The 14,948-nt window shown below is 44.2% G+C and overlaps 1 protein-coding gene and 1 pseudogene across 1 annotated transcript in view; both read left to right on the top strand.

The window, feature by feature from the left end:
- The window catches only part of LOC126185062 (organic cation transporter-like protein), a 236,984-nt gene that overhangs the window by 161,701 nt on the left and 60,335 nt on the right, over window positions 1–14,948 (top strand). The window lies entirely within an intron of this gene.
- LOC126186093 (5S ribosomal RNA) lies at window positions 8,486–8,603 on the top strand (annotated as a pseudogene).

Genomic DNA, 14,948 nt, shown 5'->3' with positions numbered 1-14,948 from the left:
TCGTCGTGTGCGTCGATTCCTGGACCGAAGGTTCCCAGAAACGTGGATTGGCAGAGGTGGTCCTGTTCGATCCCCAGACATGTCCCCTCTGGACTTTTTGTGTGGGGACAGATGCGCAACCTTGTTTACGCAATTCCTGTTGCATCAGAAGAGGATCTCGTTGCCTGGATAGTAGCAGCAGCAGGAACAATTCAGGGTATTCCTGGGGTTTTTGCCCGTGTCAGACAGAACATGATCCGACGGTGTAACCTTCGTTTACGTGTCAGTGGAGGCATTTGTGAAAATCTACTATATTTGAAATTGGGTTGTGTTAATGTGTTGCCTCTTGGTCATAAAAAAATGGAAAAGTGTTTCTTGGTTTAATTAATTTGCCGCTAAAGAAATCTTCCTCTACCGGTTTAAATACTCCTCATACAGAAAAATAACATTAGGGAAAAATATTTGTTTTGATGTCCCCTACAACCTCCAAGAGTTTGTCGGTTTAAATACTTTTCACCCTGTATAATGAAATATGTTTCTCAGCAACTGATTATAGAATTTAAATTGCAGACGCACTTCGAATATTTCCCACACGAATATTGACAGTCAGCATTTTCGGAACTGTTGATATCGACTGATGTTGCTCAAACAGGTAGTAGCGGGTCTGAAGGTTTCGCCTTGAAATGCCCGATAGCTCTTTGTAGTATAGCCCTGGAGGTGTAGCTTCTACAGAGTACAGCTCGTATGGGCCTCCATAGGCTGAGCTAACAGAGCCTAAAGCCATCGGCACACGGGACGAGTTACCCAAGGTAGACTTGGCGCTCTAAGAGTTTTGTGATTTCACTCCCTGTTATTTCACGTTGAGGGGCCATTTTGTCACGTGAAACATAAAAGGAGTTCTGCAACATTTCGGAAACATACCTCGTAAAGTAGAACCAATAGGAAGCAAAAACGCAGCCAGAAAGCAAGACGCCCTACTGTATTTGTCGTATTCAGTAGAAACCCATATTTGGTGGTTTTTATATTATGCGTTATACCCTACGAATATATGCTGTTTCTAAGCATCAGCACATTGAATGTCTCAAGAACGGATCGTCACTTGTACGATATGTTGTAACAAAGTGACGGGAAGCCTCATGTTGATGGTTAAAGAATTTTCGTATTTAGTTATTTTCGCTTTATAGCTCGCTTGTTACAAGAGTAAGCTGTTTTATGGTAACTACCCTTGCAGATTAATGAAAACGTGTCTTTCTTGTTAGGATTTGTTATAATTAAGTGTAAATTAATATTTCGACAGTTTAAGTCTTTAGAAGAGTGAAAGACAAAATACGAGGGCGATCGCGGCATATTTTCAGCGTAGTGTAGTTAGTTGAGGCACTACGCTCCGGAAGTGAGGGTAGAATTTTGTAGGGTTCGCATCCTCCTGCTGTATACAGTTTTTTCTTTTCACTTTCGTATATTCTAAAAGGCTATGAGACTTTCCTATGAAATTAGTAGAAATAATTTCTGTAATACTGTGTATTTGATGTTACGTAAATACGAGGCTAATCCGGAAAGTGAGGTTACAAGAATTTTTTGAAGTACAAGAAATGAATTTATTTTTATAAAATTTACATGTATTGTAGTGTAGGTCTTGCATTGTCTTTCTACATAATCATCATTTATCTCAATACATTTTGTCATCCGTAGGACGAGTTTTTTGATTCCTGTGTCACAGACGACTCCCGCGCTTTTTTCAGCCAATTCTTCACTTCGATTTTGACCTCGTCGTCGTCAGAATAGTGTTCCTAAAATTTAGTGACCAGGTGGGACATCGGGGCTGTGAGACGAGTGGGTTAAAACATGCCAACCAAACGAAGGCAATAACTCTTGTGTTGCATCAGCGATGTGCGGACACGCTTTGTCAGGAAGGCGACAGACTCCTGTTGTCAGCATCCCGCGACGTTTGTTTTGTATGGCTATGCGAAGTTTCTTCATGTTCTCACAAAATCTTGCAGCATTTATTGTTTCACCTCTTTCCACAAAATCAACGAGTAGAACCCCTTTTTCGTCCCAAAACGCTAACTCTATAATTTGCCTCGCTGTTTGCTGAGTTTTGAATTGTTTGGCTGAAACATAAAATGCCGTCTGGCTAGGGCCTCCCTTCGGGTAGACCGTTCGCCTGGTGCAAGTCTGTCGAGTTGACGCCACTTCGACGACTTGCGTGTCGAAATTTTTTGGCTGAAGGAGAATGAGTATGGCGCCACTGCACTGCACTGCCAAAATTTCATCTCCTGTCACTATAGAATTGAGAAAAGCCTCGTCTTCAGTCTCAAAACGGTCAAGAAATTTGTGAGCGGCACTGACTCAGTTCATTTTGTGTACTTCGGGAAGCATTTTGGGCACCCGATGCGCACACAACTTGCGATAATTTAGTCGTTTGTGAAATGTTTGGACAAACTGCATGCAGGTCGTCAATTGTCGAACGGCAATCGGAGAGAAGATGTTCTTCAATTTTTTGCACCACATCAGTCACAAAAGACGGCCTTCCGCTTCTGTCTTCATCGTGAATTTCCGTCTTTCAAAAACTGAAATTGCGTACCCATTTCGTCACATGCTGCCTTGACATTACGTCCTCTCCATAAACTGAAACAATTTCGCGATGAATCACAACGGCGTTCTTGCCCTTAGCATTTAGGTAGCGAATTACAAGGAGCACTTCGCACTTGGCGGGAGCCGGAATTAGAACGCTCATTTCTAACAGTCACCACAACACTAACCGACGAGCTACTGACTGTCGGGAATGTTTGTTCCTTCCGCTAACTTCCCGCCACACGGCAGTGGTACCAACTTCCACCACGGATATTTCATGCTAAGCTACATGCCTTGTACCTTAGTTTCCGGATAACCCTTGCATATGTGCACTTTTCTGTCGGGAGTGAGTTTCTTCGATTTGGTGAACTTTTATAAGCTGATGGACATGTACCTTTCATTTTTGTCTTTTTACACGTTCACGGTATTGAAGTTTTCATTTATGTATACCACAGACGGAAATGACTAGCATATAGTCAAGAAAGGAAATGTGCCTTCTAATAGAGCTACCGTAGGCATACTACGTGCGTCCATTTCCGTGAACAAACTGCATAGTTTGCAGGCTAGATAAGTTCCGATCGGTAAATGTCGCAGCTTTTCCCAGTAAGGAAATTATGAGCCGCGCCTTCTTATGCCAGTACCTCTCCTACCTTCTAAACTTCTGGGAAGCTCCCACCACCCCTCCCCCCTTACGCTATGGCTAAAGAATTTCTCCGCGATACCTTTTCTTCCAGAAGTGCTAGTTCAGCGAAACTTTGTGGTTCGTCGATGACACTGTATTTTTGCTAGAGACGGCTAAGAACTTGGAAGAGCAGTTGAACGGAATGGTTAGTGCTTGAAAAGAGGTTATAAGACGAACTTCACAAAAATAAAACAAGAATAATGCAATGTGGTCGAATTGAATCAGGCGATGCTGCAGGAATTAGATTAGGAAATGAGACACTAAAAGTAGAAGAGTAGGTTTGGTATTTGGGCAGCAAAAAAATTAACGATGCAAGACGATAGCAACGAAATCATTTCTGAAAAAGCGGAATTTGTTAACATCTAATATAAATTTAAGTGTTAGGAAGTCTTTCTGGAGGTATTTGTCTGGAGTGTACCCTTGATTAGAAGTGAAGCGTGGACGATAGGCAATTCAGACAAGAAGAAAATGGAAGCTTTTGAAATGTGGTAGCATAGAAAAATGCTGTGGGTTAGATGGGGAGATCGAATAACAAATTAGGAAATAGTGAATCGCAAGGGAAAAAACCCCCCATGAACCATGGACCTTGCCGTTGGTGGGGAGGCTTGCGTGCCTCAGCGATACAGATGGCCGTACCGTAGGTACAACCACAACGGAGGGGTATCTGTTGAGAGGCCAGACAAACGTGTGGTTCCTGAAGAGGGGCAGCAGCCTTTTCAGTAGTTGCAGGGGCAACAGTCTGGATGATTGACTGATCTGGCCTTGTAACAATAACCAAAACGGCCTTGCTGTGCTGGTACTGCGAACGGCTGAAAGCAAGGGGAAACTACGGCCGTAATTTTTCCCGAGGGCATGCAGCTTTACTGTATGATTAAATGATGATGGCGTCTTCTTGGGTAAAATATTCCGGAGGTAAAATAGTCCCCCATTCGGATCTCCGGGCGGGGACTACTCAAGAGCATGTCGTTATCAGGAGAAAGAAAACTGGCGTTCTACGGATCGGAGCGTGGAATGTCAGATCCCTTAATCGGGCAGGTAGGTTAGAAAATTTAAAAAGGGAAATGGATAGGTTAAAGTTAGATATAGTGGGAATTAGTGAAGTTGGGTGGCAGGAGGAACAAGACTTCTGGTCAGGTGACTACAGGGTTATAAACACAAAGTCAAATAGGAGTAATGCAGGAGTAGGTTTAATAATGAATAGGAAAATAGGAATGCGGGTAAGCTACTACAAACAGCATAGTGAACGCATTCTTGTGGCCAAGATAGATACGAAGCCCACACCTACTACAGTAGTACAAGTTTATATGCCAACTAGCTCTGCAGATGACGAAGAAATTGAAGAAATGTATGATGAAATAAAAGAAATTATTCAGATAGTGAAGGGAGACGAAAATTTAATAGTCATGGGTGACTGGAATTCGAGTGTAGGAAAAGGGAGAGAAGGAAACGTAGTAGGTGAATATGGATTGGGGCTAAGAAATGAAAGAGGAAGCCGCCTGGTAGAATTTTGCACAGAGCACAACTTAATCATAGCTAACACTTGGTTTAAGAATCATGATAGAAGGTTGTATACATGGAAGAACCCTGGAGATACTAAAAGGTATCAGATAGATTATATAATGGTAAGACAGAGATTTAGGAACCAGGTTTTAAATTGTAAGACATTTCCAGGGGCAGATGTGGACTCTAACCACAATCTATTGGTTATGACCTGTAGATTAAAACTGAAGAAACTGCAAAAAGGTGGGAATTTAAGGAGATGGGACCTGGATAAACTGAAAGAACCAGAGGTTGTACAGAATTTCAGGGAGAGCATAAGGGAACAATTGACAGGAGTGGGGGAAAGAAATACAGTAGAAGAAGAATGGGTAGCTTTGAGGGATGAAGTAGTGAAGGCAGCAGAGGATCAAGTAGGTAAAAAGACGAGGGCTAGTAGAAATCCTTGGGTAACAGAAGAAATATTGAATTTAATTGATGAAAGGAGAAAATATAAAAATGCAGTAAATGAAGCAGGCAAAAAGGAATACAAACGTCTCAAAAATGAGATCGACAGGAAGTGCAGAATGGCTAAGCAGGGATGGCTAGAGGACAAATGTAAGGATGTAGAGGCTTATCTCACTAGGGGTAAGATACACTCCTGGAAATTGAAATAAGAACACCGTGAATTCATTGTCCCAGGAAGGGGAAACTTTATTGACACATTCCTGGGGTCAGATACATCACATGATCACACTGACAGAACCACAGGCACATAGACACAGGCAACAGAGCATGCACAATGTCGGCACTAGTACAGTGTATATCCACCTTTCGCAGCAATGCAGGCTGCTATTCTCCCATGGAGACGATCGTAGAGATGCTGGATGTAGTCCTGTGGAACGGCTTGCCATGCCATTTCCACCTGGCGCCTCAGTTGGACCAGCGTTCGTGCTGGACGTGCAGACCACGTGAGACGACGCTTCATCCAGTCCCAAACATGCTCAATGGGGGACAGATCCGGAGATCTTGCTGGCCAGGGTAGTTGACAGTGTAGGAGATCGCTCCCCACACCATGATGCCGGGTGTTGGCCCTGTGTGCCTCGGTCGTATGCAGTCTTGATTGTGGCGCTCACCTGCACGGCGCCAAACACGCATACGACCATCATTGGCACCAAGGCAGAAGCGACTCTCATCGCTGAAGACGACACGTCTCCATTCGTCCCTCCATTCACGCCTGTCGCGACACCACTGGAGGCGGGCTGCACGATGTTGGGGCGTGAGCGGAAGACGGCCTAACGGTGTGCGGGACCGTAGCCCAGCTTCATGGAGACGGTTGCGAATGGTCCTCGCCGATACCCCAGGAGCAACAGTGTCCCTAATTTGCTGGGAAGTGGCGGTGCGGTCCCCTACGGCACTGCGTAGGATCCTACGGTCTTGGCGTGCATCCGTGCGTCGCTGCGGTCCGGTCCCAGGTCGACGGGCACGTGCACCTTCCGCCGACCACTGGCGACAACATCGATGTACTGTGGAGACCTCACGCCCCACGTGTTGAGCAATTCGGCGGTACGTCCACCCGGCCTCCCGCATGCCCACTATACGCCCTTGCTCAAAGTCCGTCAACTGCACATACGGTTCACGTCCACGCTGTCGCGGCATGCTACCAGTGTTAAAGACTGCGATGGAGCTCCGTATGCCACGGCAAACTGGCTGACACTGACGGCGGCGGTGCACAAATGCTGCGCAGCTAGCGCCATTCGACGGCCAACACCGCGGTTCCTGGTGTGTCCGCTGTGCCGTGCGTGTGATCATTGCTTGTACAGCCCTCTCGCAGTGTCCGGAGCAAGTATGGTGGGTCTGACACACCGGTGTCAATGTGTTCTTTTTTCCATTTCCAGGAGTGTAGATACTGCCTACAGGAAAATTAAAGAGACCTTTGGAGATAAGAAAACCACTTGTATGAACATCAAGAGCTCAGATGGAAACCCAGTTCTAAGCAAAGAAGGGAAAGCAGAAAGGTGGAAGGAGTATATAGAAGGTCTATACAAGGGCGATGTACGTGAGGACAATATTATGGAAATGGAAGAGGATGTAGATGAAGAAGAAATGGGAGATACGATACTGCGTGAAGAGTTTGACAGAGCACTGAAAGACCTGAGTCGAAACAAGGCCCCCGGAGTAGACAACATTCCAGTAGAACTACTGACGGCCTTGGGAGAGCCAGTCCTGACAAAACTCTACCATCTGGTGAGCAAGATGTATGAAACAGGCGAAATACCCTCAGACTTCAAGAAGAATGTAATAATTCCAATCCCAAAGAAAGCAGGTGTTGACAGATGTGAAAATTACCGAACAATCAGTTTAATAAGCCACAGCTGCAAAATACTAACACGAATTCTTTACAGACGAATGGAAAAACTAGTAGAAGCCGACCTCGGGGAAGATCAGTTTGGATTCCGTAGAAATACTGGAACACGTGAGGCAATACTGACCTTACGACTTATCTTAGAAGAAAGATTAAGGAAAGGCAAACCTACGTTTCTAGCATTTGTAGAGTTAGAGAAAGCTTTTGACAATGTTGACTGGAATACTCTCTTTCAAATTCTAAAGGTGGCAGGGGTAAAATACAGGGAGCGAAAGGCTATTTACAATTTGTACAGAAACCAGATGGCAGTTATAAGAGTCGAGGGGCATAAGAGGAAAGCAGCGATTGGGAAGGGAGTGAGACAGGGTTGTACCCTCTCCCCAATGTTATTCAATCTGTATATTGAGCAAGCAGTAAAGGAAACAAAAGAAAAATTTGGAGTAGGTATTAAAATCCATGGAGAAGAAATAAAAACTTTGAGGTTCACCGATGACATTGTAATTCTGTCAGGGACAGCAAAGGACTTGGAAGAGCAGTTGAACGGAATGGATGGTGTCTTGAAGGGAGGATATAAGATGAACATCAACAAAAGCAAAACGAGGATAATGGAATGTAGTCGAATTAAGTCGGGTGATGCTGAGGGTATTAGATTAGGAAATGAGACACTTAAAGTAGTGAAGGAGTTTTGCTATTTGGGGAGCAAAATAACTGATGATGGTCGAAGTAGAGAGGATATAAAATGTAGACTGGCAATGGCAAGGAAAGCGTTTCTGAAGAAGAAAAATTTGTTAACATCGAGTATAGATTTAAGTGTCAGGAAGTCATTTCTGAAAGTATTTGTATGGAGTGTAGCCATGTATGGACGTGAAACATGGACGGTAAATAGTTTGGTATGTGGTGCTACAGAAGAATGCTGAAGATTAGATGGGTAGATCACATAACTAATGAGGAAGTATTGAATAGGATTGGGGAGAAGAGAAGTTTGTGGCACAACTTGACCAGAAGAAGGGATCGGTTGGTAGGACATGTTCTGAGGCATCAAGGGATCACCAATTTAGTATTGGAAGGCAGCGTGGAGGGTAAAAATCGTAGGGGGGAGACCAAGAGATGAATACACTAAGCAGATTCAGAAGGATGTAGGTTGCAGTAGGTACTGGGAGATGAAGAAGCTTGCACAGGATAGAGTAGCATGGAGAGCTGCATCAAACCAGTCACAGGACTGAAGACCACAACAACAACAACAAGAAGGGAAAAAATAAATTTTTCGCACAATTTGAGTAAATGATGGAATCGGTTGTTAGGAACATCTTGAGGCATCAAGGAATCGTCAACTTGGTAACAGAAGGAACTGTACGGATAAAAAATGTAGAGGGAGACCAAGGCTTAAACACAGATGCGCGTAGGTTGCGGTAGCCAACTGCCTTACCGCAGTGGTAACAGCGGTTCCTGTCAGATCACCGAAGTTAAGCGCTGTCGGGCTGGGCTAGCACTTGGATGGATGACCATCCGGTCTGCCGAGCGCTGTTGGCAAGCGGGGTGCACTCAGTCCGTGTGAGGCAAATTGAGGAGCTACTTGATTGAGAAGTAGCGACTCCATTCTCGTAAACTGACATACGGCCGGGAGAGCGGTGTGCTGACCACATGCCCCTCCATATCGACATCCAGTGACGCCTGTGGTCTGATGATGACACGGCTGCCGTTGAGCCTTCCAAGGCCTGTTCGGACGGAGTTTAGTTTAGTTTAGTAGGTTGCGGTAATTATGCAGAGATGAAGAGATTAGCATGGAAAGCTGCATCAAACCAGTCCTCGGACCAAAGACAACAAAATTCTTTCTTCCAGGTGTGCAAGTCCATTAATATGCAGCAGGGGCCTCTTAGAAGTTTAGAATTTGAGACAGCTGTATGCGCACATTCTTAAAGTCACTGAATTAAAAAAGTAAAAAAAAAAAACTTTTGAAGACAGGAGAGAGATATTGGTGGAAGTTAGGCTGAGAGGGCGGGAGTGAGTCGTGAGTCGTCCTTGGATACCTCAATGCTTAGTACTCATCTGGAGAATCTTTCACTCTTTATGGTGCAGGGTCAATTATTGTCACTTTTCGCGCTGTGCAAATATCTTGTCTGAATAATTTTGTAACTCATTTTGATAATCTGATCACTTTACTAGATAATAAACGACGTCATCTTCCAAACAATCTAAGACAGTTGCTGAGGCAGTCTCCTAAACCGTTTATATAGTTCGAGAACGGCAGGTAGCCTATAAAGCTTCCTCAGATATATAAGGGGTGGATGAAATATAGAAACACCAAAAACACGACACATTACTATGCCTAATACGGTGTAGGAAACGCTCTCACATTCAAAACAGCTTCCATTCGTCTCGGAATAGATAAATACAACTCCCGTGGCTTTCAAAGGGGTCTTTTACGATTCTTCCTGTAAAATAGTGGCAAGTTCAGGTAATGATGATGGAGGTGGATAACGATCACGCACCCTTCCCTCCAAAGTTGACCGCAAAGGGTTAATAATATTCAGATCTGGCGACAGGGAGATGCGAGCTGTGTGAACAGAGCGACTGTCGTCATGGAACACGACACCATTCGGAAACAAACATTGCACCATGGGAAGGATCAGATCAGCCAAAGCGGTCACATAATTCATGGTAATAATGCGACCTTGTAGAGTAACCACGGGACGCATGGAATACGACGATATGATTGACGAACTCACCGAACACCACCATGTTTCAATCTTGGGACTTAAACTCGACCAGAAGTTGGAAACAGTGTGCAACAAGAGTACATCGACCAAATGACTTTCTTACATTGCTCTACAGACCTTGTTTTATGGCTTCGGCACCACTTTTTCCAGTTACATGTATCTACATCACTGATGAGTGATTTTGGAGTTCCAGCTCTCCCTGAAAATCCAGCTTATGGTCACTCTTTGTGTTTTTTTGATGCTAACAGGGTTCGCGAAAGCGACATTCACTTCTGCAGTGACTTTTGCAGACGTCGTCCACTTCACTGACTGTCTGTCATGATCACTCAACACACGCTTCCATCCGCGGTGTGAGTTAGGAGATGATGTTTGCCACTTTCCGTTGTGGCCGAGCGGTTCTAGGCGCTTCAGTCCGGAACCACGCTGCTGCTACAGTCGCAGGTTAGAATCCTGCCTCAGACATGGATGTGTGTGATGTCCTTAGGTCAGTTAGGTTTAAGTAGTTCTAAGTCTAGGGGACTGATGACCTCAGATGTTAAGTCCCATAGGGCTTACAGCAATTTTTTTTTTTTGCCACTTTCCTAGTATGCAATATAGATCTACTACATGGCTCCTCTTAAAACCGTTAGGGAATTCAGTATTCCGAGATACACAGCGTCAAGAGCGTGCTGAGACTACGAAATTTCATGCATTGCTCTCACCACACACAACACACTGCTTGACAGCCTTCACTTAACGACCGAGAGCCGCGGCGATTACGTACAGTTGTCAGTGCTAACAGACAAGCAACAGTACTTGAAATATCCGCAAAAATCAATGTGGAACGTACGACGGACGTATCCGTTAGGACAGTGCAGGGAAATTTGGCGATATGTGTAGTCGTGTGACTAGGGCCTACCGTCGGGTAGACCGTTCGCCGGGTGCAAATCTTTCGATTTGACGCCATTTCGGCGACTTCCGCGTCGATGGGGACAATGGGTATAACAGCAGACGACCGACGCGAATGCCTTTGCTAACAGCACGATACCTACTGCAGCGCCTTCCCTGGGCTCGTGACCATATCGCCTGTACCCTAGACGACTGGAAAACCGTAGGCTAGTCAGATGAGTCCCTACTTCAGTTGGTAGGAGCTGATGGTAGGGTTCGAGTGTGGGGGCAGACCCAACAAAGCCATGAACCCAAGTTGTCAACAAGGCACTGTGCAAGCTGGTGGTGGCTCCATAATGATGTGGGCTGTATTTACATGGTATGAAGTGGGTCCTCTGGTCCAACTGAACCGATCATTTACTGGAAATAGTTATGTTCGGCTCCTTGGAGACCATTTGCCACAATTCATGGGTTTCATGTTCACAAACAACGATGGAATTTTTATGGATGACAGTGCCCCTATCACCAGGCCACAGTTGCTCGCGATTGGTTTGAAGAACATTCTGGACAATTAGAGCGAATGATTTGGCCACCCAGATCGCCTGACATGAACCCCATCGAACATTCATGGCACATAACCGAGAAGTCAGTTCGTGCACAAAATCCTGCACCTGCAACACTTCCGCAATTATGGACAGCTATAGAGGCAGCATACTTCAGTACTTCTACAGGGGACTTGAACAACTTGTTGAGTCCATGGCACGTCGAGTTGCTGCACTACGCCGACAAAAGACGGTCCGACACGATACTGGGAAGTATCCTACGAGTTTTGTCACCTCAGCGTATTGCACTTACAACTATACACAGCATTGTTCTTACCGTGGCTGGCACTTGCAACAGAACAATGTGCAAATGCTGTTCACAAGAGTGCCACCTGCAGGCTTGGGTAGCATCTGCATTTATGTTCATGCATGCATTTCTCGCGGCATCTAAGATATGGAAAATATCTTTTTCCAACCATTGTAAATTTACTTTCACTAGATGACTTCTGGTCAGTTACTACAAATATTGACCTTACGGGAATTCACGAATCCAGTCGCACAGCTGAAAAAAAAAGGTTCACATGGCTCTGAGCACTATGGGACTTAAAATCTGAGATCATCAGTCCCCTAGAACTTAGAACTACTTAAACCTAACTAACCTAAGGACAACACACACATCCATGCCCGAGGCAGGATTCGAACCTGCGACCGTAGCGGTTGCGCGGTTCCAGACTGACGCGCCTAGAACCGCTCGGCCGCTACGGCCGGCACCGCATAGCTGCGACGATGCTTTTTCAACCTACAATTTGATCAAAAGACGCTTGTGAGGATTGGTGTGAAAAACCTTCTGGAAATATAGAATCAACTTGAGATATACCGTCAATAGCACTCATTACTTCGTACGAATGAAGTTCCTGTTGTGTCTAAAAAATACGAAGTTTTCTGAATCCGTACTGGTTATGTGTAAATAGGTTGCTCTCTAGGAGGATTTCATGATGTTGAAACACAATATATGCACCAAAATTCTGCCAGTAATCGATATTAATGGTATAAATCTATGAATCAGAAAATCATTTGCATTCAATTTCTTGTGTATTGATGTGACTTGTGACATTTTCCCGTCTTAGGTACTTCTCTTTCGTCGAGCGAGTGATTGTATATGAGTGCTAAAAATGGAACTAATTCATCAGCATCCTCTGAAAGTATACATTTCAGACCGGAACACTCTTCTGGATTAAGTTCCTTTAGTAAGTTCCTTCGGTACACTGTTGGTATCTGTTTCCAAATTATTCACACTGGCAACAGCTCTTTATTCAAATTCTCGAATACTTATTGCATCTTCGTTGGTGAAAGATTTTCGTAAAACTGTATCGAGTAACTGCACTTCAATGACAGTGTCGTCGGTAAAATTACGCTTACTGTTAGGCAGTGATGGTATTCGTTGTGTCTCGCCGCAGATATACTTTACGTAAGACCAGAATCTCTGTGGGTTTTCTGAGAGATTTCGAAAGTTTCGTTGTGGATACTGCGAGGGGCTTTCAACAACTAAAGTAACACCTTTTCTTTGTCTGCCAGTTTACGTTGAAAAATGTGAAATTTGTTGTGGGGCATCGTAGCATATTCCCGCTTCAGCCCTTATAGTATTATAAAGTCCGGCGGCTTTCAAAATGGCGTCTGTAACGGAAGTGCGTTCCAAGCGGAGACCTGTCATTGAGTTTCTTCTGGCGGAAAATCAGAGCATCAAGATATTCACAGACGCTTGCAGAATGTCTACGGAGACCTGGCAGGGAATAAAAGCACGGTTAGTCGTTGGGCGAGGCGTTTATCATCGTTGAGACAAGGTCGCACAAACCCGTCCTATCTCCCGCATGCCGGCCGGCCGTACACAGCAGTGACTCCCGTACTTGTTGGAACGTGCGGACACACACATTCGAGATGATTGACGGATCACAATCAAGCACCTCGCCGCTGAAATGGACGTCTCTGTTGGTAGTGTTGACACTCTCGTCCACCAGTTGGGGTACTCAAAGATGTGTTCTCATTGGATTCCTCATCGCCTAATAGAAAACCATAAAGACCAACGAAGCACCATCTGTGCGGAATTGCTTGCGCATTACAAGGCTGACAAAGACAATTTTTTGTCAAACACCGTTGCGGGCGATGAAACATGGATTCATCACTTCGAACCGAAAATAAAAGGGCAAATGCATGGACTGGCGACACATCGCCTCCCCTTCGAAGAAAGTGATCGAAGCCGCACTCTCAGCCGGTAATGTCACGGTGACGGCCTTCTGGGACTCGGAAGGGGTTATTCTGTTTGATGTCCTGCCTCACGATGCAACAGTTAACACTGAAGTGTACTGTGCTACCTTTAGAAAACAGAAGAAATGACTTCAACTTGTTCGTCGCCACAAAAATGCAAATGAACTTCTCCTTCTTCATGACAACAAAAGGCCTCACACAAGTCTGCGCACCTGAGAGGAGCTCACAAAACTTCCTTAGACTGTTTTTTCTCATCCACTCTACAGCCCGGGTGTCGCACATTCCGACTTCCATCGTTTTGGCCCAATAAAGGACGCACACCGCGGGAAGCAGTACGTGGACGATGGGGAGGTTACTGATGCAGCAAGAGTGTCGGGACAGTCTACTGTTTTTAACAATCGATTGGTCAGTCGATTGTTTTTTCGTTCACTAATCTCTGCGGCCATGTCAGCTACATAAATGTTTTTACTCTCTCACAGTCTTTGAGTGTTTACATTTTCACCCAGTGTGAGACGACTGACTGAAACAAATCTCCGTCGGCTGCGGCCGTTATATGAATGTTTTCACTCACTTACCGGGTTTGAGTAATTTTATTTACATACTTTTTCAGCCTTTTAGGTAATACATGAACCATAACCAGGATTGGCAACCTTGTTACAGACAAATAAAGTATCTTATTTCAAGGAGTTGTGAATAAGAAGTATATCTCTAAAAATGAAGTATATTCAGACTATAGAATTTTCGTACTTGTGGCATTAAATACAATTTTTTGGTTGGTTTTAAAGGTTTGATATCTGGTGCTTTATGGTAAATTTGTGTATATATAAATGAAGGTTTTATTAGGTCGGTTTCTTCTGTTTTTCGTTTCAAATTTGACAATTGATTTTAAACTATCTTTCCGAGAAGCTAGAGACTTGAAACTTTCAGCATAGCTCATAACTGGATGACGCTGGTTGTTAAATAGAAAAACTTTTGAATGTAACACGGCTTCAAGATGAACTAATAAATATTAAATATATCTCCTAGCCCCATGCAGATTTGTAACACCATATAGATAGTCGTGAAAATTTGTGCTTCTGAATTTTTTAATAATTATGACACTACCTACAAAACTGAAAACGTGGGGGATACATATGTAGCCGATGACGTAATTTTCTGTGCAAAATATTTACCTTCCACACAAATAAATGGCTGAATATTGAAATAATTTTGCACTTCCGGACAACATTGCGGACACATTACCTATAAAACGGAACGCAAACTGTTGCTAGAACGAGGCAAGGTTCCTGTCTTCTTCACATATACAGGGTTATTACAAATGATTGAAGCGATTTCACAGCTCTACAATAACTTTATTATTTGAGATATTTTCACAATGCTTTGCACACACATACAAAAACTCAAAAAGTTTTTTTAGGCATTCACAAATGTTCGATATGTGCCCCTTTAGTGATTCGGCAGACATCAAGCCGATAATCAAGTTCCTC

This window comes from Schistocerca cancellata, chromosome 4, assembly GCF_023864275.1.
Source record: "Schistocerca cancellata isolate TAMUIC-IGC-003103 chromosome 4, iqSchCanc2.1, whole genome shotgun sequence".
Taxonomy (NCBI): domain Eukaryota; kingdom Metazoa; phylum Arthropoda; class Insecta; order Orthoptera; family Acrididae; genus Schistocerca; species Schistocerca cancellata.
This window is presented reverse-complemented; position numbering and strand designations above follow the sequence as displayed.